At 40.0% G+C, this 25,098-nt stretch overlaps 1 protein-coding gene and 1 pseudogene across 1 annotated transcript in view; one reads left to right on the top strand and one right to left on the bottom strand.

The window, feature by feature from the left end:
- Positions 1-25,098, bottom strand: part of SIL1 (SIL1 nucleotide exchange factor) — a 176,025-nt gene that overhangs the window by 75,817 nt on the left and 75,110 nt on the right. The gene's annotated exons all lie outside the window — the stretch shown is intronic.
- On the top strand, positions 20,575-20,693 carry LOC112472041 (annotated as a pseudogene).

Genomic DNA, 25,098 nt, shown 5'->3' with positions numbered 1-25,098 from the left:
AGAGTGTGATGTGACCTGATCCTTCTAGGGCTCTGTGAAGGAACCACACACTGGAGAAGAGCAAAAGCAAAAAGTCACAAGATATATGCATGTAGAAAGCTAGAGACTGGTGGGTAGAAGGCAAGGGACAGGCAGAGAATAAGATAGGGATCCAGAAAGGCAATCAGGCCTGCAAAGCCTATGGTGTCTGTTTCCCTCACTGGATCCCTGGGGACAGACCCCAGCCTGAGGAAACTCTGTCTATATTAAGCAGAAGCCCTGTCCAAATTAAGTAAGGCCACATCATACTTGAGTTTTGACTCCCACTGGAACTATCACTGACTTCAATCACAGGCCAAGTCCCAGGTAACAATCCCTGCGTTCCCCAGGCAGGAGGAGGAAATCTGTGGTAGACTGCATCATTGCCACCAATTTTCTTCCCCTCCTCTGCCTGTATCCACATCCTTTGCCATGTGACCTTGCAGCCCCTCTTACTAGTGGTAGAGTGGACTTTCCCACCCCTTGACTTTGGACTTGGCTTGTGACATACCTTAAACAGTGGGATGTTAGCAAATGTGCCACAGAAGTTTGAAATATGCCTGTGTGTTTGACTCGTCTCTTCGTATTCTGCCGTCACCAAGAGAAGAACATGCTCCACTAGTATTCCAGTATGGTATGGATGGGAAACCGATGGGGCAAACCTAGACTCAAACTTCAGATTGGAACTAAGCCCAGCTGGGCTCAGCCATGGTTAGCCAAGTAAAGCTGATCTGCAGACATGTAAGCAAAAATAAAAGACTGAATTTCTTTTAACTTTTTACTTTGAACCACCTCTATTACATAAAAGTTGTGAAAATAGTACTGAGTTTCCATATATCGTTCACATGGCCTTTCCTAATGTTAGTATCTTACATAGCTATAGATAATTATCCAAACTGGGAAATTAATAATACCATTAATCAAACTAAAGGTCCTTTTCAAACCTTACCAGTGTTTCCACTAATGTCCTTTTTTGTTCCAGGATCCCATATGGCTTTTGGTTATTTCTCCCTAAAGTCCTGTGGTCTGCAACAGTTCCTCAGTCTTTCCTTATCTTTGATCCTGACGCCCTTGAGGAATACTCACCAGTTTATTCAGCACTGCTTGGTGTCTTCTCATGATTAAACTGAGGTCATACACTTTTGACACCACAAAAATAATGCAATGGTATTCTCAGTGCATTGTATCACAAGGTTTGTGATGTCAATATGTCTTCTTACTGGTGATACTGGCCTTGATCTAAGAAAAGTAATCTCTACCGAGCTTTTCCAATGTAGTAAACAAAAATAATAGCAAATTACCAAACTATGGATAACAATTCAGTAGTTTCTCAAAAAATTAAACAGAGATTTACTGTATGAACCCAGCAATTCCACAGTTAAATGTGTACCCCCCAAAATTAAAAACATATGTTCACATAAAAACTTGTATATAATGTTCATGCAGCATTATTTATAATAGCCAAAATGTGGAAACAACCCAAATGTCCATCAACTGATGAATGAATAAACAAAATATGGTATAGCCATACAATGGAATACTATTCAGCCATTAAAAGGAATAAAATATTGATATATACTACAACATGGATAAACTCTGAATACATTATGCTAAGTGAGAGAAGACATATACAAAAACCCACGTATCATATGATTCCTTTTAAATGAAATGTTCACAATAGACAAACCAAGAGACACAGTAGATTAGTGGGGGTCAGAGGCTAGGGGAAGGGAGGAATGGGGAAAGACCATTAATGAGTATGTGGTTTACTTTGGAAGTAATGACAATGTTCTCGAAATAGATAGTGGTGATGGTTGCACAATACTGTGCATCTACTAAAAACCAAAGAATTGTTAAAAAAAAAAAAAAATCATGGAGGAAAAACTTTGCAATTATACAAATCTCTTTTCTCTTCAAACCACACAAACAAGGGAATCCTTCTGCAACCATTACCACTGTAGTGATGATCTAATGCCATTTTCTACTTCCCTCCTTCCTTACACATTAATTGAAATTTCATTGCAAGGAAAAACTGTCACTCCTCCATCTATTTAATTACTTATACCAGTATGAACTCATGGATATTTTATTCCTTGAGTTATACTCCAATACTATCATTATTTATTTTGTTGCTCAAATTTTTTTAGCTTTGGCAATTAGGAGCTCCTTTAGGCTGGCTCTTGTGTTCCTTTAACAAGTCTCTTCCCTGCATCATTTTCCTTTTTCAAGTATTTCCTTATTTTCTGGTTCCATAAGATGTTCCTAGTTCATCTTGTATTTTCCTTCCCCCAACCCTGGAATCAACTACTTCCCAAAGAACCTTGGTTTCTTTTATTGAAGAACAGTGTTTAGAAACCAAGATCTGAGTGCTAAGTGTGCCCATTACTACTAGGGTATTACTTACTCTTCTAGACCCTTTCAATGGACAGAGCTAAGAAATTTGTGTGTGTGTCTGTGTATATATATATACACACATACATACTTCCGTATCTATGTGTCTGTATATATATTTAAAAACTATAAGTTTACACTCATATCTCAGATTCCAGTCTAACACCATAGAGTTCATTTGTCTCCCCACTTTCCTTGTTTGTAACTTTTTTCCCCAACAGTGAGAAACCTCTTATTATTTGCAATATATTTACAATTCTAGTATACATAAAAGCTAGTTTCAAAGTTGCTAACTCATATCCATGAGAAACACATTTACCAAATTAGATCACAGCATTTATGTACAGTTCTATTGTCTTTTGTTTTACAGTATCTGTCTTTAGTTCTATAGTATCTAGTCAAGATATGATTTTACAAAGTCACTTAGGTTAGTTCTTTTCTTCCCTACTCCTTTCAGTATGCTTCCTATTAATAATACTTGATCCATTTGTTAGTGTCCGTATTCCATTTTGGGGTTCCTACTCTTCCCACATCTTGGTTGGTTTAACTGTTTATTTGAAGGGCATCTGAAGCGTATGTGGACTATCACTACAGTTCTAAGAATCAGAAATTACTGTTATTTTAAGCTGAGTTTTGAGATGGTTTGTTTATTGTGGCAATTCATTCTAACGGTCCTGAAACAAGGAAATTGAAAGTGTCCAATATAAAGAACAATTCTTTTTTCTGAAATTATATAGTTTCTATATCTTTTTATAGTTAAAATATCCTTTTATGAGATAATGACGATGATGGATGATAGTGGGTTGTTTCTATGTTAAGGGCCTTAACTCGGCAAAATAAAAAAGTTGGCCTCTGGTTTCCAAAATTTTCTTTTAACGTTTTTCTGATCCATGAAACAACATAGCCTGGAAACTACCCATCTAATAATGTTTGAGAATTATTCCCACTGTACATTTTAAATGCGTGAATTTTATGGCATAAATTTTACCTCCTTAAAGAAGTTTTGAAAATTCATTTCTTAGGATAAAGCAGTATCTTCTCCTTTTGAATCTCGAAATAGCAATTAGTCTATCAGATGCAGTCCAAGGTGACAGCAAGTCTTTCTAGGGTCCAGTATACAGAGCTAAGCTGACAGCCCCAGGAGAACAAGTTCTAGGCAGAGTAGGAAGAAAATGGGCTTACAAAGCCTGAGGCCATGAAGCACCTGGGCAAAAGAAACCCTGGTAGAAGGGAGGGTAAGAAACAGTGACCCAAGGGTAAAAGCCAACACACATGCTTATGAGGCAGGCAAGTAAGAGAGATAAGTGAGGAGGGCCATCTGTAAGACAACAGGGAGTGGTGAGAGCTGAGAAAAATGCCCCCTGAAACATTCAAATTTTAAAATACAAAAGCCAAAGAAAACACACCCATAAATGAAATTCAGCCCACAGCCCATTTATGATTGCTGGAAAAGTTTCACCTGCTGACAAATTTTGTCTGAATCTTGGTCCCAAAACATCCCAGGGCCCAGTGATTAAAAATCTGCCTCTCTGGGACGCAGAGTGGCAGGTTCCATGTAGCAACCACAGTGACTGCCCTGATTCAGTGGAGATAGGGCCAACTGAGATGGGTGCCACAATGCTCTTGTTTTAGCCTTGGCATCAGATGCTTCAGTGGTTATGTGGCTTTGGGAGGGGCAAGACATATGGGGTGTCCTCTGTAGACTCCTGCCTGGAAATCTCCTCTTCCAGGGACTTCTAAGCTCTTTCAAGTCATATCTAGACACAATGGCAAAAATTGAGGGCTGCTCTGGCCCTGCCACCATGAACCCTGGAACTTGGCTACCCACTGTCTTTGAGGGTCCGGTGAATTTAGCCTGGTGAATTCCTTTTTCTGTCTGAATCTTCAGGTCTTTGTGTCAAATAAAAAGAATCTATCATGTCTGCTTTCCCTAATGTGTTAAGATTGTTGTAAAGAACAAATAAGAAAACACTGGATCAGTGCTTAGAAGTTAAAAGTGCTTCAGGAAACACAGCCCCAAAAAGGTAAATGTCAACCAGGATGAAACAAAGACATTTTATTGACCAAGTCCTGTAGGTAGGTATATGTTAACAAGAGCAAAAATTCCCAATTATGCTAAGTTTCTGAAGGACAGGAACCAATTACTCGTGCCCGCAACTCAGGCTCAACTCTAGGCACACAGTAGGCCTTCAGAAAGGTCAGCATGAATACCAGTCCCCTGTCCCCATTCTCCCCAGACCAAAAGGAATAGATGGACAGGAAGCAATGTCCTCACCTCACTGGGGCCTCCAAACTCCAAACCAGGGCTGGTCATAGCTGAGACTTTATAGGCCCAGTTGCCATGACTACCAGAGCCCTCTCCAGCTTTTTTACTCAAAACTCCCAAACGAGTCCTGACAAAATCCCTGCCTCACACAAATGAGCATCTATCCTGATTCTAAGGCAGGACTTAAACTGAACCAGTAACAACAAAAAAAAAGTAGATGAACCTCTCTCGGGTGCTAAACTCTGAACCAATGCTTAATGTTATTTTTTTAAGGAAAACACAAATAGAGCCCTTTTTTTAAACAGAACATATAGTGAACCAGTCTAGATTGTAGTTGTATTTATGCATTTTCTAAAAGAACTAAACAACGACAACAAGAGAAATAAAAATATTCTCCAAACTGACTTTTCTCTCTTGAGTCACAGAATCTAGAATGTGGTCAGGGCCTCAGGAGAGTTCTCCGGCTCGGCTTCCAGGCAAGGGCGGGAATCTCTCACCTGCATTAAAGCCCCTCAGAACATCAGACTCCAATTTTCCTTCGCAAACAGCCACCCTGACAGCTCTTACCACCCTCCAGAACTACCCTCTAAAATCTGATCTGCTGTGACCTCACCAGCGTCTCCTTTGCAGGCCTCAAGAACAGACAACAGCTGGTCACCAAACTCTACAAACCAAATTTACAAGAGCAGTGCCCTTCAAGGACAAGGACTAGCAATGCTACTTGGAAGATTTCAGGTGTTACAGTCAGACAGGTACTCTGAACAGCCATGAGGACAAGGGTTCAAAGTAATCATATCTAGGACACGGTAAGCCTCTTCCCACAACTGGCTGGTCTGCAAGCATTTACTGAGGATTGGGCAAGAGGATGCTCTTTCCTAAGCATTCCTTTAACCATAGCTTACTGTGCATCCACTGACAACCATTTACTATACTGGACACTGGGAAGGATACCACATGAACAAGAACAACCGCTGCTACTGAGGAGTACAAAGTAAAGGAGGGAGAGTGATAACAACATTTAGAGTTCCACGTCTGGAGAACATCTTTGAGGCAAGCCTGAACCAAGGGAACGGGTCAGGAACTGGAAGAATGAGACAGTAGTAAGAATAGTAAGGGACGACAGTATTTTGACAAGAAAAACTAGAAATCCTATCATGGCCCCATCTGTCCTCCTTCTTCAAAAGTACCAGAACTTTAAGTATGTGCAGAGACTCCTCCCATCAACCCAGGGAACCTGTCAGAACCCCAAATTTTAATAAAACCAGGTATGGAATAAAGGAGAACAGGGTTGAGGGGACAGAGGGGCTATTTTCATCCAGAGACCTATGATAGGCATCCCACGTGTTTCCTCACCCACTGATTGCCTCTGTTCCCCTTCTATCTCTACCCTCAATGTGTCTCATGCTGCACTGTTAACTTAGAAGAAGACCCAGTGAGACTTATAGGTGCAGCATAGTTCCTTAATCAGAGCACTTAGGCTTTTACATCCATGCTGGAACCCGGTTTTCAATAACTATTAACTGCTGTGGTCTACTAGTTTCTGCCTTTTCTTTCTTTCTTTACTTTCTTTCTCTTTCTTTCTTCCTTTTTTTTTTTTAAGATATGCTCCCTACCTACCCCACAGTCCTTCATCCCCACAAAATCCTGAATATATTCAGACGTTAATCTATTTTCAATTGTGCGTATGTGTTGGGGGTGAGGAGACTGAGAAAAGGCTCAATAAAATTAGAAGAGAAAAAGAATCATCAAGAGATCAACGGCCAGGTAGTTGGAAATAAACCGCAGCACAGCTATAATACTTCCTGCTCTCTAATACCACTTAGGAATTGAGTCAAATAAAACTGCATTTTAAAAATTCTCACTATAATTGGCGTTAACCGTGAGGTACTGGCTTCATTTAATAATGAGGAGGGAGAAAAAATGGCAAATTGGAAGTGAAGGAGTTAAACATGCCTATGTCCCAAGGGTCAGGGGCCTTAGCTCCACTACTGCTCGTTTTCTGGAGAAGACTCTAGGGGATTCCAAAGTGCCTCCATTTGCCACCTGGGCACAATTTCATTAGCAGCTCATTAGCAGGAGAGGCAACCATTTCTGACTGTTGTTTTTTATATTTATTGGTTAATTGACACTTTGAACACAGGTTGAGAACCAAATGAAAGTGCTAAAACCACTCAGCCAAATTTAAAACACAAAGATTGTATTCTAAACATACTCTTTATTTTCATTTATTTTCCTCAAACAGAAGTCATAATTTAATAAGGGGGTTGAAAAAGCAAAGTGCCAAGATACTGCACTTTAATTTTTAATCCTTTTCCTCCTACCCCATCAGTTCCCAAGGACCCAGATGTCATACTCAACTCTATTTGTTCTCTTTTATAGCACCTGTTACCTCCATGGCCAAACATGGTTCTATGAATTATTTCAAAACAGTATCAGCCACTCTTGACCTCTACAAACCTGCTGCAAAGCCCCTCAGCTTGGATGCTCACTGCAGTGGAAATAAAGGAAAATCTATAGGTATGAATAAAACAAAATTCTTAGACTTTCTCTCTAGATCAGCTCTAAAGTATGGGACTCAATCTTTTTTTTTTTTTTTTGGAGGAGGAGAGATAGAATGAAAATCAGAATGAGAAAACAAGATGGAACAACAGATACAGTGCAGACAGCAGTCAAGGAAACAATTGGTCCCAAGTTCTTCTCCCCGCCCCCATTGTGGGAGGGCATCACTTAAACATAAGCAAATTGAACAACAAAATGAGGTCAGTCACCTGAGACTTCTTTCACCTATCAAAGTGTAATGACAATCCCAATTTGTTGAGATTAAAGTTTTGGATCATCAGCATTAAGAGACCTACTAAGTAATGCTGTGCTTTGCTTTCTTCACCTGCATTAGTTTCACCAGGAGTTATAGCCTTTAGCATTTGGATGACCTGAGAAGTTGTCCAGTCCAGTGATGGAGGACACAGGCTGAGAAAGACCCAGGTTCCAGGCCAAGTACCACCACTTACTAGTTCTCAGATCTTGGGAAAATAATTTCTGTGGCCTATGTACAGAATGGGGCTCAGAGTACCTATTTCATAGGTTTCACAAAGTTCAATGTGAGGAGTAAAAGATAATGCATGTGGGATGCTCAGGGTTGACTCCAGAGAGCTCTTGATAACAGTGTGTGCCTGGCTCTTGCCTATGACTTGTTGAGTTTTCCCAGCTACGAGAAGGGAGCTATGCCATAATATATGGTCAGAGTAAGTGTTAACAGGCTCTTAGTACATACCTGATTGAATTCTGTAAAGCAGAGGTGAGTCCATGATTTTTGTAGAATTTTCATGTCAGACTGCCTCGTTAAGGCTACAGAAATGTTCAATCACAATGATGGCTTCAGGGCATCCAAACTGAGAGAGCAGCAAATGAGCTAGTTAAATCAGGCCTATACCACACTGAAAACACACACTATGGCTTTCCTTGACTCAGGCCACCAGCAGGCCAACAAAACCCATTTATGATGAGGCAGTCTCTTTTCCATTCCCCAAGACATCAGAACAGAAATTAAAGAAGCCATATCCAGCAGCATAACCTAGGCAAACATGGAGAGAAGGATTTAAATGAAAACAATTGCCAACCAGCAACGAAGAAGAAGGGTTTCAGGTTTAATCAGAGGCTTAAGCAAGTTTTGCAACAGTATATCATAAAGCTTATAAAAGCAGGTGCCCTGCTTGCTCTGGCTTTCTACTCCTCAGGGGACTGTGCTGGCAGGTGCCCACCCAAGCATGGGCAAGGAGGCCTGGATGTTTCAGAACGCTGAGCACAAAGTTGGTGCTCCAGCAAACCTGCTAATGTATATACTTCCGACAGGCAGCCTGTTCCACACCTCTACCCCATGTCACAATGGCTGATGCTGCCCCAGCTGCACCTCCCCACAATGCTCCCAATCTTGAGCACCTAATGTGAACTCTGCAACTGTCATTTGATTATGTACACTCTACCCACTATACACTCTCAAGTACCCTACAGGGGTCCAGGCAGTGTTTGGAAGTTCTGGCTTTTGTGCTGCCTCCCACTCATAAGTAGATTCACTCCCTATTTAGTACTTCTGGTCTGGATCTCTTTTGATAGAAATCACCTCCCAAAGCACCATCTCCAGGACATACTCTTTCTACTTTCCATTTTGAATTTAGGAAAGAGAAAGCAAATCTCTCTGAATTCCAGGGACTCCAGCACCATAAGCTAGAAGGGACCTTAGATCATGAGACCTCATCTCCACTGAAAAGATAAATGGTCCCTCCTTGTGCCAGGCCTCCTGCCATTGAAGCCAGGCAAACCATCCCCAAAGACAACTCTGTTGGCATTTCTCTACTTAAAAACCTTCAGTGGTTCTTTGCTGCCCTCCAAAGTACCAATACCCCTGCTGGTGTTCAAGGCATACCTAGTCCAATAAGCATATTCTCTGACTCATCTTCCCTCAACCACTTGTATACCCTGTACTCTGGCCAAATGCATCCCATACTTTCCTTGGTCCTTGATACTGCCTCATTTCACATTTCTTTTTAAAGAACATATATGTTAATGTGGCAGCAGCTAGTTTTTTAATCTATCCAAATCCCCACACAGAAACAGCCTCAGATAGCAAAACCAACCCCATAAACATTTATTTCAAAACTAAGTGAAAAGATACTACGAATCCCAAAAAAGGTGAAGACAAATCACCATATGACATCAGATCTGCATAATATCAGTCTCTATAGATGGGAAGACACAGGAAGCAATGAGGTGTCTGACAGACTTGAGAAAGGAAAACCCCAGAGCAGTCCACAGGTATTCACCAGAAAACACAGTAGGCCAATGGGAGAACAGCAGTTGAAACTATGAAGGATTTTTGCCAGTCTAATAGTAGGCAAGTACAGGAAACGTGTGATAAGTTCTCAAAAGGCTAGAGCAATCTAGCCCCATTAAACTTAAATTTAATCAACCAGTGTTCCCTATCAGGACTGGGTCCTGCACCTTGGGGAAGAAAACAAAGCCAGAAAATCTCATAGAGCAAGCTGCTAGGTTTTTGAACACTATATGAAAACACCATTTTGGATGACTATGGCCGTCACAGGGACAGTACTTATAATAATCTTCGACAAGGTCTAGTTTCTAAACATCTGGACTTCACAATCTCCTCTATTCTAAGGTTCTATTTTCCCAGGACAAAATAGGGCATGGAGGACTGGCAAGTTGTGATTCCCAAGTGGACTCACCACAAGCAGGCCCATCTATTCTTTTGGACTCTTAACATTCCAAAGAAGTTGGACCCCAGGTCTTTCCAAGGACCTTAATGTCCTGTCATTTAGTCCCTTCTGAAAGTTGCTCAAAAGTGACATATGGGAAACAGCTAATTTAGAGCCCTATTCTTTTAATCTTGGTCAGCCAGACTTTCACAGACATCAGTTTATTTCACTTTAAAATATATTAGACAAAACAATAGTACCAGAGAGTCAGCTTCAAGGCAGCAACTCCCTCTCAGGGGTTCTGCTGACATTTATAAACTGATCCTATTTCTCTCTAGTGTTTTATGTTATCAGCTAAACCCATCAACTTAAATTACTGCCTTGAAACCAGAGTTATCTATTACTCTGGTACGTGTACATTTCTGAAGCTTTGTACCTATATCAAGTTTTGCAAGGGTAGAATATAAGACCATAAATAAACAAATGGAAAACAGAATATGTTACCATTACTTTAGCAACAGGAGCTAAAAGTCAAATAAATGCATTACATGGAAAGCCACTAAAATGGTTGAATATATAGACCTTGGGAACAGCAAAAGCTTGATATTGATATAGTCATTTGCACATTGCCCCAACCTGCAATCAATCTCTGAGCTGTGGTAACTCAGAGCATCTTTATTTAGAAGAGTAAATGATTATTCCTAGGGCCTGTGACAGGGGGGTGGACATCTGAAAAACTGGAGACATGATGTCAAAAAGGTCAGATTTATAGCCCTCTCATTATTTCACCAGTACAGTGACTAAGAAACCAATTTCCGTTCAACTGGTATGGCTAATGGTCACTCTTATTCAAAGACCATTGTAACCCAAGTAGAGCAACAAAAGACCTTCCAAAAAGAAATTGAAAAGCAAGTCCCTTCTCAGGATTAATTCTTAGTTCTTTAGCGATCCCCTCCTCCACAATCTAAAAACAAGTTTTTCCCAATTTTTTCTGAGATTTCATCCTGCTAAACACATAATACTTTTATTAGCAAAACACATAATTTCTTGTTTCCAAAATAAATTACTTCAAAATTATAAAAAGTATAAAACTGTGACATATATTTCAATTTCCCCCAAACTTCTATTATCCAGTACTCAAGACTTCCTCATTATTTCACATTTTTAGATATTTTACATATCTAGTCATAGGCATCAGTTAAATGTTCTCCATGTCTTTCAATTACAAGCTCACAGTGGCCAGGGACAGTGATTTTTTTTAACTTGAATTTCCGTACAGTTCCCAGCATGGCAACACGTCCACAGAAAGAACAGTGGCTAACTTCTAAGCTCAGTGGAACGGAAGGGGCATTCTATGATCTACAGAGAGATGATGAAGCTTGTAAGAAAAATTATCACCTGAGAGACCACCCATCAAATGGGACTGATGTTCCTCTGAGCTCTTACCAGCTTTCATAACTGAAATCCTAACAGCCCCAATCCAACAAATGGAGGCCAGAGTTCCAACCTACTATGAAACTCCATCTCCCCAAACTGTTCTTGACTAGATTGTGATTCCAACATAACAATCTTTTTAATTCTCTCTGGCAATTTATTGTTTAATCTCCCTTAGATTTCCCTAACAGCTATCATCATACTTCCTGAGCCCAAAACTGAGGCCTCACCACACATCATGAGGAACTTTCCCAGAAGCCCCTTCTCTGAATAAAACTGCACTCAATCTGAAAGGGCAGAGCAGTGGGCACAGTCCCATGCAGAGACACTAAAATGGTCACTGATGTGCTAGAATTTGAGAGCTATCAGGGAGAAGCTGCAATCCCAGTACCACTCCCCACCCCACCGCCAAATTCTACTAATCAAAACCCCTTCTTAGAGAGCCATCTCTTTGGATCAAATCTTAAGCTTATTCTAGGACAAATCATATGCTTTATGCTCAAGAGGACAAAATTGCAGGATAAGAGGAGAGGTATATTTATGTGCTTTCCATTGTCCTCATTCCCTCCAACACACCTCAAGCTAAACCCAGAGCAAGGAGGCACATATCTAGAACTGGGATTTGGAAAGATTTTGCATGGGCCCAGTGACTCTCAGTACAGCAAAGATGTCCCTCCAGGGTCACTTGTGCAATGTGGCTATATTTTTCCATGTAAAATCTCACACTCACATTTCTGGGTATATAGTAAACATTATTCGGTTACTATCACTCTGTGTCTTTAATATTTGGCTAACAGCACCTTGCCTAAAAAAAAAAAATTACAAAGAATTATAGTGGACAAAATTACAATTGACGAAAAGCTTCCCAATCTCTCCTCTAGGATTCTAGGGAATAAACAAATCATCTTAACTCTTCTAGAACCCTTTGGATTTGATTTTCACAATATAGGTTCTGAAAGCCAAGCAACTTCCCACCTGAGCCTCTAGATTTCACCAGACCTACTTTCTCCATGCCTCCCTACTGGAGAAAGTCAGAGCAGCAGAAGGCAAGATCCAACTGCAGAGGCCACCCACATGATTAGGTACAGCTTCTTTGCTGAGAAGCTTAGTTAGCATCACAACCTTCATGTCAACCCTCAACATTCCCAGTGGATGGAGAACCACCACCACATGGCACACACATAAAATGCCAGGCAACAAGAGGAAGAGAACTTGGCATTGTTGCCAGTAACTTAGCTAGCACTTTTCACTTGATGACTTTAAATTAATAAAGTAGCAAAATAATAATGATCATCAAGCAATTATTTAATATACAGTGTAGAAGAGGAAGTTCTATTTCCATATCAGCAGTCAATTAAGGAAGACAAGCATCAGCCATCCACTTTTTAGACATGCAATGTCCAATAGACCTTTCGGTGATGATAGAAATGTTTTAAATCCATACTGTCCATCAGAGTCCAGTCACACATGGCTATTGAGCAATTGAAATGTGACTAATGAAACTAAGAAACTAAACTTTAAATTTGATTTGATTTTAATTAACTTAAATTTAAATTGTCATGAATGGGACCCTTGAGCCCCTGAGCCTTTTGAGCCACCCTTCTCTTGCTTGGGCCTCTTCCACGTCTCAAAGTATACTGTTGCTTTACTTTCCCCTCCAATAAAGCTATTCTTTCCTGCTGTAAAAAAATAAAATAAAAAATCGTCATAAATGGCTAGTGACTACTGTATTAAACAGGAGAGAAGTAGATCTTCATTGCACAAATGGCACATCCCTGAAGTTACTGAGGGCCCAGTCAAACATCAGATGGAAAAGGGCTTTGAGAGGCATGGTGGGTACTACAAACTTAAGCTGGAATCCTGGGGCCTTGCAGTAAAGGCCCCTCTAGGAGACTGAAAACTGATTTATAACACAGCATACCCCCTGCTGGTTACAATTGAGGAGACCCTGAGCCAAGGATTAAACAAGAGCAGTGGCTCTCCAGAAGAGTCAGATAGGAGGCCAAGGATGCATTAGTACTCTCTCTCTTGTGAGGACAAGAATTATGGGTAATTCCCCCACTCTCCAGAGCTAATTGTTATAGCAGATACCTACTCCCTGAAACAAAAATGATCAAGTGCCATCTCCATAATTAAAAGGGAGGCTGAGTATAATTAAATGTAAATATAAATAATGGCTAAAAACAAGTACAGAAGACAGAGCCCTCCCAAATGACTCAGATAACCAACTCTTTCAGAGACGGAGCGGGTCAGAATGGAAGATAACTTACTAACAAGGGGCAAAGTAATAATGGACTGCCCTGGATTTCTTCATTTAGTTCGAGTAGTAGCAAAAGGAAGTAAATAGAAAATTAAACTCTATGAATAGCTTCTTATGAGACTAATTGAAACCAAAAGGTTCCACAAAGTAAGCAAATCACTATATAATCACTTTATTCATATACAGCCTGGTGGTTTTCTTCTATTTCTGAGGTCTGAAGAAATCATCTCCATTAGCAAATGTGCACTGGCTACATCAACATTTTCTAATGACTGTATTATTCCCCATGCCAACTTCAATGTCCCAAAAAGAGAAAAACTAAAAGGAACATATAGGAAAACCTGGAATTTCTATCTTCTCTCTCATAGCCACAACTAACATCTCTGAGCAAGATTCCTAGGCCTACATTCACACTTTTGATCTCAGACAAAAGAACCTGTTACACAACCAAAGGCTACCGTCTTCAGGGAGGGGGTTGACATGTTATTGCACTTGGCAAAAGATTGTGAATGATGTAGTTGTCTCCAAATAAAGCTATACATAAATACAAAACTTGCTGGATACAGATTTTTACCACCCATTGGACACACTAATGAAAACAGTTCAAAAATTCATTAGGTTTTTCATTAAAAAGTCAACGTGTCCATTCATTTTCACACTGCCACAATGTGTACTGTATGAACATAAATGGATCATTCTAGATAAAGAGCTGTGGGCTAAGGTTGTCTTGAAAGATGAAACACTAACTAGTCAGATTGTGCTAAATCCTGGCCAGAGTTTTCAATCTTAATCTGACAACCATTCAAGTCTCTGCCAAAACCAACCTGACATAGATATCAGAGGAAGGCAAGCTAAAAGACAGGCTCTTTCTCCGTTCTGCTAAGGGGATTCTACATTATATCTTAGTTAAAACAAAAGAATAATCACTGGATTTGTTTCCTATAAAACAAGTTCATTCAATCCTGCTTTCCTGTATTTTCTCAGATTTTGTTCAGGATCTACATAAGGAAAGGACTGAAAAAAAAAAAACATTTCTACATTTTTGGAAAAAATCTTGTTAAAGACATTGTCCAGTACATAGTTTAATGTCTATTATAAAAATGCTTTTAGATCAGTTCTTACTAGTAGCAGGAAAAAGTTTCTTTCTCATTAAACAGCCAATATAATTATTGGCTATTTTCTTATATGATTATGATTCATTATAGTTCCCTTTTTCTCTTAACTGCCAGGACAATCAGAATTACATTTAATGTTCAGGTGCTATAACTAAAGTAGCCAAGATGGTTATTCTCCCCAATCCCATACCTACAGAGAGTTTATATTAATTTTAATTTATGTTTGAAGTCATATACACACACACGCATAGATATATATAGCTATATATACCTGTAAAGTCATATATATGTATGTGTGTATGTGTGTCTTTTACAAAAAGCTGCATAAAGTCCTTTTAATTAGCAGGCAGCCTCATAAAAGAGTTGTACTACCACACCATGAACACAGCATTAACCACTGTTATCATAATATGGTGTCAATAATAGTTCACTTGATAAATTCTTGTCCTAAGACAGACATTCAAGAGAAATGAGAACAAGCAGGGCAATGAGAAGGGAGTCATGCAACAGGACATGGCATCCCTCAGAAACAATAGGAGGAAGGGAATACCCTCTGAAAGTATATTTGGATTGCAGTATAAATTCTAAACTGGGCAAATATTACTTTTTTACAGATGAGAAAACAAATGACAAAGAGCTCAAGAAACTTGCCCTAACCCTTGGCTCTTTCCACAGTACCACGCTGCTATGCCATGAGCCACTGCTGTGAAGAGCTTTCATAGACCATGTGGATGGCTATAAGAACCACAGACGATAACTCTAGATGGGAGGTATAGAGGAGGTAGGTATAGAGACTATACCTACTAAAAAATGAGATCAGCTCAAGCCATTCTCATTGTAGCCTACTAAGTACGTACCTACTGAATCATAAGATTTCTAACCTTTAAGGATATAAGAGGGAAGAGAGCAGGAAAGAGGTAACTAGCAGATATCAATTACCTCTTGGTGCTAGGCACTGGAATAGCTGCTATATATATATATCTTATTTCATTTTCATAACGATCTTATAGAATAGGTATTCCCATTTTACAGACAAGAATACTTTTTTTATACAACTAGTCCAACTCAACAAATATTTACCAAACATCAAATTACCAGGCATTTTAGATCCTGAAACCTGCTGATAGTCTGATTTCAAAAGCAATTTTTCCACCACCCAACAATGACTCCCCCTGTCTCTGAGCCAGGCTGACGACATGTGGGCCTAACAGCACTTCAGAACAACCAAATTCTAACTGTCAGCACCTCTGCTGCCTACTCCCAAGAAAGCAGATTGAGCCAAATAGAAAAGTCTCTGTGTGTTACAAAAGTACCTTTATGCAAAGACCAGAATGTATGCTGATCTATGGCCTGGAAGTACCTGCAAAGCAGACATCCTGAAACTCAACAGAAGGATTGGTGGGCTTGTAAAAATAATGAATTCTCTAGGAGCTAGAGACCTCAGCCCCTTTCCACCAAAAATCCTTCCATTATTTCCTCCAGCCATTCTTGGCAGGCACTTAAGCTATACTAATCTACACAAGATACTTTGTATCTCGATGGATTGCTGAACTGAATTTATCTAGTGATAGGTTAGGGTCTAGTTGCTATGTAGGAATGGATTCCTCTAGAGATCAGTAAGAACAAGGATGAGATTTCTAATCACATCTTTATCAATCATAATCATTGGGATCTTAGTCACGAAGCTGGGAATGAATTAAAAGTCAATTCATCAGCCCCATCAGACATATACCTCCTGCGTGAAAAAGGAAGGCCTTCAGTCCCTCCCAAACCACAGGAGCACTAAGGCCCCAGGATATCCAGATTCCTTGGGGCACAGCAGCCCAGCTCAACAAACGCCGATGAAGCACCACTGAGCACTCGGCCAGGCCCTACAGAGGCTCAAGGATTTAAATGATACCAACAACTTTTGATTCAGAAGCAAGAAGAGGTGAATGAGGCAAATCTATAAGCTACTATAACATGAGGCCTGATGTAAGTTTCATGCGGGAGAATGTGATGGCAAGAGGGGAATATGAGTAAGAGCACCTGCCACTGGGAGAAGTTAGGGAGGTGAAAATTAAAACGAATCTCGAAGGTTGGAGAAAACTTTTTTTCCTGATTTATGCTTTATGTTTTCTAATTACTACAAAACTATACAATGGCTATATTTTAAAAATCAAACATTACAGAAATATGTAATCATCCTATAATACCTATAATCATCACCATTCTTAAGAATAATGATTAACAACAATTTTCCAATTTTTTTCCCCATATACATTCATATACATTACTAATATTTTTTTCAAGAATGGAAGCATACTATATATACTGCTGTACAATATGTTTATCATCTGGTAGTATGCCTTCAATATCATTCCATGTCAGCACATGTACATCTACCTCATTTCTCAACAGTGTCACAGTATTCCACTGCGATGGATATAAATCAATATGATTTTAACAGGTAGAAATTACATAGGCTAGGGGGCATGGGAGTGGAAAAATAGACAAGTGGAAAAGAAGCTTCAGAATGAAAAGTGACATGAACACAGGGAAGAAGGAAAGTCCAAGACACATGAGAGAAATGAAAGCAGTCCCATGGCTAGAAAACGAGGTAAGTGTGTATAAGGTCAAAGTAGGAGGTAAAGAAGAAAGAGAGAGGTTGTGGGGCCTCACAATCCAGCTCGAGAAGTTGGAATTTAACTCTCTGGGCAATGGGAAAGTAAGTTCAGTTTCTTCAGGGAAAAATCATGTTACAAAAAGAACAGTGGCTTAGACTGATGCAGTGACCCATATGTATAGAATGAACCTGGAGGCAGACACACCTAGAGTTGGGGAAACTGGGCCAGGAGCAATAGCTCAGTAAGAAGTCAAGGGGTTGGAAACAAGAGGGAGTAGTGGAGATGAAAATAAGTGATGGGACATGGCAAAGAAGGTGACTGATGACACTGAAAGGAGGGAGAAGAGTAGGGGAGAAATGCCAAAGTTTCAAGGTAAAGTAACTGGGAGAATAATGATGCCATGATTAAATAGAAGAATGGGTTTTGGAGGAAATTCTCATGAGTTTGGTTAAAAAGAGTGTGTAGCATCAGCGGGACAAGTGGATAAATATTGGGCAGTTGAAAATATGGGATGGGGACTCAGAGGGTGAGGCTGAGGCTAGAAACACAAGCCTGGGAATCATCTGCATGGCAATGAGGGCTGGAGCCAAAAATCTATGAGGCATAAAGCCTCAGAGAAGAAATGATATTTATGACATAATTTATGACATAAATCTGAAAAGAGGGAGAAAATGAGACAGGAAAGAGGTAAGAATGGACTCTAGTGAAATAACAGATGTAGAAGCAATTTGCCAAGTTTTTCTACATAAATGAGTTACTAAAATAATAATTATATTTATAGCCTTTCTTCCTTCCCCCACCTCTCTTCCAGCTCCTACTCTCCTTCCAGGGCTAACAATCAGACAAGAACACCAGCTCAGACCCCAGGACTCTATTTCTTCATTCCTAAACCAACATCCTGCTGTGGCCCCACTTCTTTCCCCATATGACAACAAGGTGAGGGAAGCAAGGGGGGAGGGCAATAAACAGTGTCTTGGAAATGAGAGGTGCCATGAGGTCCATGCCGTGTTAGGGAGTCAGTCCACGAGGACACTGAAAGACTCTAAGAACCAATACAGAGCTGATGAGCCACAGGCCTGGCTCCCTGAGGTGTAACAACAGCTTATGGGAAATGGTGGGGGCAATCAATGGACCAGAGTGGCATCATATTGTTTTAAGTTCTGGGGTGGGGGTGACAGAGCAGGTGGGCCTCTGAGGCTATGGAAGGGGGCTGCCAGAAGTAGCGGAAGGCCACATAGTTCTCAAACAATGGGGAGAGGAAAAGCCTCCTCAGGGCAAAGGTTACCAGACCACCCTCTCCATGTCCCAAATGGCTACATGTAGCAAGTATTCAGCCAACCACCCATTTCCAGGTGCCCACGCTTTTTTTTCCTAACAAGGGAGCTAAGGCAGTGGCACTCATGTCTACCATAACTGGGGAACCTCCTTACCCCACCCTGGACCACTGCACCTTTGCTCTATCTTTCACCCTCTCTTTCCATTTCGAGCTATTATTGAGCCTATTTTCATTATTTATTATTAAGCTATTATTAAGCTGCTACCACTGGAGTGAGGCTCTTCTGAAAAGATGACACAGAATTCTGATCCTCTGCTTCCTGCTGCTACTCTTCCCACAATGGTTCTTTCATTCACTCATTCAGCCAACATTTGCTGACTGCTGACTAGGTGCCCTTTCCTTTTTGTCATTTCTCTGACAAAGAATAGTAAAGTCAAAAACATCATGAAGCACTTTCAAAACCCAAACCACTCCTGGTCAGTTGACTGGTTGAGAATAAAGCCTTTCTAATAAGTGAGATTTCACTCCCATGGGAATACATGTCCATGTCCTCAAATACCAGGGCTCAGCTCATTATACCTGAGCAGTAGAGTATGACTTCTGGTGCCAGCTCCACCAACCCATCCAGTTCCTGTCCATCAGCTCAGCTTCTAAGAACAATTTCCAGGGCAATGAAGGAAAGGTAGTCCTGAAGAAGTCTGCTATTCCCATGCTTTGACTTCAAGCTTTTCCAACTGGGCTTCCAGCTAGATTGCCTATACTGTGGCAGATATGCTCAGGTTCCCCCGTCAAAAAAAGACTTCCATCAGTCAGCAGACAACCTACAGTGTCAGTTCCTTCAGGGTCTGTCTCACTTGCAGAGAGATACTTTGGTTAAGGTCATGACCTTCCGAGACAGCCTGTAACTGGTGACTAAGCCAAGCATGGGTAAAAAACAAACAAACAAACAATGATTTTGGCTAATGTAAGACAACCTGAAGGATAATACTCAACTCCCTACTGGGATGGCCCTGGCTTCCTTGGGCTTGCATCGCAGTTTGACTTCTTACTCTGTCCAATCCTGCTTCCTCCCCTTTTTCACAAGTGTTGAAACCTAATAAATATACTACACTCCAGCATCAGTCTCAGTATCTGCTTCAAGATAAGCCAACCAAAAACTTTTCAAATTTATGAAGCTCCTATACCTTGTGGGTCCAATTTATGCCAGGACCACAAGCTTCCAAGTACACTGTCTTGGAAGAAGAAAGCAGATGCAAGCAAATATTCCCTCTGTGACTATGTAACATTTGGAGGACTCTCCCAAAAGATCTTTTGTGAACCGAAATAAACAGTAGGCAAAGATTAAAAGTATCTAGTACCACCCACTAATCATAATGACATTTCTCTAATCCGCAATCCGCACGCTCTACTCCTCTTCTTGATCACTAATTCAGATCATATACCCTCCTTGAGACCTAATTTCCCACTCTCAGTTGAGGCCTGGCCTTCTACACCAGAGAGCATACAAAAGCTATCAGATGGGGTCTCCCCATCTTCCCACTTCCAAAGAGATGGAGTGCACCTATTTAAGAACCTTACTTTTCTCATCCACCCTCTCTCTTGAATCTTCCACTTGTCTCTCCGTACTAGAGTCTTTCCATCAGCATTTATAGTCTCCAGTTTCTTCAACATGGATAAACTTTGAAAACATCATACTAAGTAAAAAGAAGCCAGACACAAAAAGTCACATATTGTATGACTCCATTTATATAAAATATCTAGAATAGGTAAATCCGTAAAGACAGAAAAGAGTTTGGTAGTTGCCAAGGGCTAGGAAGAAGCGGGTAATGGGGAATTACTCCTTAATGGATATGGGTTTTCCCTTTGGGGTGATAAAAACATTCTGGAACTAGATAGAGGTGGTGGTTGTGAAGGTACTAGAATACTACTGAATTGCTCACTTTAAAATGGTTAACTTTATGTGAATTTCACCTCAATTTTTTAAAAAAAACAAACTTCCCAGTCTACAGCCATGCTACCCTGAACAAGTGTGATACTGTCTGATCTCGGAAGCTAAGCAGGGTCGGACCTAGTTAGTACTTGGATGGGAGACCACCTAGGAAGACGAGGTGCTGTAGGCATAAAAAATAAAAAAAATAAGAGATTGTAAATTGACAAGGTCCTTGCAATCTGTGAGGTCAATCAAGGGTTGCCTCACTCGAAAAAAAAAAAAAAGACAAACTTCCCTACATCCCTTCTGAGTACTACTTTTTCTCATTTCTTTTTCTCTTATACTGAGAAACTTCTCAATGGTTGTCTATACTTGAATATACCTCACCTCCCATTCACTCCACAGCCCACTCCGCTTTACTCCCACCCAGTGACAACCACTGATGCTTCTTACTACTCTCATGAGATTTCATGGCAGCACCTGACACAAGAGAGCAGTATCTCAGTCCTAAACTACTCTGCCCTGAGATACTTGAAACTGCACACCTCTGATTACCTCCTATATCTAGAGTCTTTCCCTCCACAGGTTCTTTTGCCAGCTTATCTTCTTCTGAGAGTTGAAATTTCTTAGAAGTCAATCCTTCTGGGGATCATCTCCCTCTCTCCTCCTCTCTCCCCCTCTCTCCCCCTCCCTCCCTCTCACACACACACACACACACACACACACACAAGAATGCACAGAAAAAAAACTAGAAGGATCTAATAGTTACTAAAATATATTACAAAGTCTATATAATTATAGTGGTATGGTAACTGACATAAATAAAATTAGCAATAGAACAGGAAAGAAAATTCAAAAATTGACCCAACTGCATATGCAAATTTAGTACACAATAAGGGTAGCATCTCAAATCTGTGGGAAAATAACAGACTTTTTAATAAGCATTTTGGGGATAATTTAATAGACATATGGAAAAAAAGGTAAAATTAACTATTCCTTCATGAAAAATTCCAAACCATATTTAAATGTAAAAAAATGAAACTATACAAGTACCAAAAAAAAAAAAACCCAAGTGAATTCCTCTGTAATCTGAAAGTAGTGAATAACTTTCTTAATGATTCAAAATCCAGAATAACAAAATATTAATAAATTTGATTATGTAAAATAAGTTCATAAAAATTTTAAATGCATGGAAAATATCTTAAGCAAAGAAAAACCAAATGACAAAATGGGGGAAATTTGCAATTTACAGGCAAAGTGTTAATATCCCTACTATATAAAGAGCTTTTAAAAATAAAGAAGACCAACAACCCTGTAGAAAATAGGCAGTTCTATAGGAAAATATATACAATGCCCCTTATAGGCAGTTCTATAGGAAAATATATACAATGCCCCTTATAGGCAGTTCATAGGAAAATATATACAATGTCCTTTTACCCATATAAAAAGATGCTCAACTTTGCTCAGGATATGAGAAAAGTAAAACAAAACTATAGAATGAAACCATTTTTCACCTATCAGGTTGGCAAATATATATCTGGAGGTGAGCCTATAGGGAAATGGGCACTTGCATACACAGCTGAAGGAAATGTAAAATGGTACAACCACAATGGAAGGGAATCTGACAACATTTAATAAAATTATAACTGTATTTACCCTTTGACCCAAATTTGGCTTCTAGGAATTGATTCCTAAGACATATTAGCAACAATCTAAATGATCTTGAAAGCAGGTACTTCCCCAGAGCCTACACAAAGGACTCCACAGACTGGTGACACCCTCATTTCAGCCTATGAGACCCTCATCAGAAGACCCAGCTAACTAGTACCTGGACTTCTGACCTACACACACTCTGAGAAAAGCCACCACATCACTAACTTTGTAGTAATTTGTTACACGGCTATAATCTGTAATGTGAACCTGCAGATGGGAGACAGGGTTCATACTGTAACCCAGAACTTAAGTCATCTAGTTTGGCTGGAGCAGTAGGCAGACAGAGCTTAGGACTCAGAACAGCTAAGGTTCTTGAGGCTGGCTTTCCTTCCCTGACCATCTGAGAGTAGGAGAGTGGTAGGTGAGGAAGAAGGTCAAGAGGGGAAGCCCCTGGCAGGCTGCATTGATGGTAGCGAGCATATGATCACTCAGACTTCAGATTTACACTCGAGAATCTGTAAGTACTTTGGTTTCTTTTTCTTCTTTCCTGGACACTCAGGCCTTAAATTGGATGGCCTTGAAAAAGAAAAAAAAAATTTTTTAACAAAAACGTAGCCCGTTATTTGGTACAAATTTCTCTTTTGTAAGTTTTCCTTTTATATAAGTCTATTTCTGCAGATAATTGAACCCAACTGTGACATGTGAATAGTTTTAAGAAAGTACACTCTGTTCTACTTGCAAAGGGAGGGGACCCTTGGCCTCTTCCTCAAGACAGGTAAAATGGAAGGGGATGCAAGAAGCTCTGCTTATTTGTCTCCAAAAGGAATCTAGCCCCAGGCCCAGGCCCAAGCCCAATTCCTGTGCCAAGCAGGGAGCAAGCCTTTGTTCAGAGAGCGCCATAGGTTCACAATGGGTACACCACCAAAAACAAAGCAAAACTGCTTCATCTTTGGGCTTTAGACAAGAGGAATCTAAAAACAACAGGAGATGAAGAATATCAGACACAAGGGAAATATCTTTTATCATACAGTTTTGTTGTTCCAGATGACTTTGTTCAGGTCTCAAATCACCATGACTTCTTTCTTTGAGAAGTGTGTTCTATGGAGGCTTTAAATATATTATAAAATAAATCAAGTTCCAACACAAGAAAAAACAGGTGCTATTAAACAGGTGCTGCCCCCAGTCCTCCAGAGCTCAGTCAGATCTCTCTATCCTCCAATATCCCCGCACTTCTAGTACCTGAAACAGTGCTGACAATAAAATTCTCCACCAAAAACTACCTCTATAAAAGTAACAGAGGAACCTACAGGACCTCCTGGTATGGGCATTGAGTGTGGAAGATGTTGGTCCTTCTCCATGATGTTCAGTGGAGGTTCACAAAACTATCTCTTGCCCATTACATTGCTATCATCCACACATTTTTCTAAAATATTTTTGAATCCATACTTTTAACCATGCATTTGCTGCTCATTGTGTGAAGTAAGTTTTCTTTAGTTTGTCCTAAGTACAGTCCCCTTGAAGTCAAGTAGTGTTCTCAGGTTCTGCTGACTGGAACTTGCTGAAGTAGTCCACATTCCCATTAGCGTGATGAAATGAACTTTCCTTCTCTGGTTTTACTTTTCCAGATCAAAGAGTCCCATGCTTTCCTCACATTCACACACTCCACATCCGTCATGCTGAACCAGCCAGGACTGGATCACAGGTTTAAATGTGAGGGAAGAGAGTGAAAGGAGGAAGGTCTCTCTCATAAACCAGCCCCCATCTTCAGAAGGAATAATTTCTGCCATGAAAGTAGTAAATGATGCCATTTACTTGTTCCTGCTGGTGGGTAAACACATTGGAAGCATATCCCACCTCTGACATGACTCTCATTTCCTCATGCTACCTGGAGGAAGAAATACACACACACACACACACACACACACACACACACAAAATTTGGAATTCTTCTGTAAGAGAGATTTATATTTTCTCCACTCATTCTTTCCATTAAAAGGACAAAAGGATGAAATACAGGAATTCATTCTTTCATTAACAACTATTTATTGAATACCTGCTATGAACTAAGCACAGTTCTGGGCCTTGAAGATCCAGATGTGAGCAAGACAGACCAAAATCCCTATTCTCTCAGCATTTACACTGTAATGTGGAAACAGATAATAAACATTAGTAAAATAAATAGTATTAGACAATAAATGATAAGGAGCAAAATAATACAGGGAAAGGAATATGAAATGTCAAGGAGGAAAAACCTTTCTTCAGATGGTGGTCAGGACAGGCCTTGAGAAGATCACTTTTTTCTTTTTTGAAATAATTTTTTATTTATGGAAAACTCACAATGATAGTACTGAGAGTTCCAAGAATTCCTTTACTCCTCCTACCCAGTTTCTATACCATTAATGCTATCATCTTATATCACTGTGGTACATTTGTCAGTATTAAGAAACCAACACTGGTACAGTTAGCAACTAAACTCCAGACTTCCTGTTTCACCAACTTTTCCATTAATGGTTTTTTTTTTCTGTACCAGCACATAATTCAGAATACCACACTGCACTGAGATGTTATCTTCTCTGGTCTATGATAATTTCTTGGTCTTTATTTACTGCAACCATGATATTTGAAGAGTACTGGTCAAGTATTTTGTAACATGTCCCTCAATATGGATTTGTCTGATGTTTTTCTTGTGCTGACATTGGGTTATTGGTTTTAAGGAAGAATACCAGAGGTGAAGAGCCCTTGTTCTCATGTACCAGGGGGTCCATCATATCCACATGATGGCACTGGTAATGTTATGCTTGATCACAGGTAATGCTTCCTGGGTTTCTCCATTATAAAGTTACTATTTTTCCCTTTCCATAATCTATTCTTTAGAAATGAGTCACTAAGTCCAGACCACACTCAAAGGATTTAAGCTTCATCTCCTAGAGGGAGAAATATAT

The sequence above is a fragment of the Pteropus alecto genome, unplaced genomic scaffold (assembly GCF_000325575.1).
Source record: "Pteropus alecto unplaced genomic scaffold, ASM32557v1 scaffold78, whole genome shotgun sequence".
Lineage (NCBI taxonomy): Eukaryota > Metazoa > Chordata > Mammalia > Chiroptera > Pteropodidae > Pteropus > Pteropus alecto.
The sequence above is the reverse complement of the archived record's forward strand: the minus strand, read 5'-3'. Positions and strand labels throughout refer to the sequence as shown.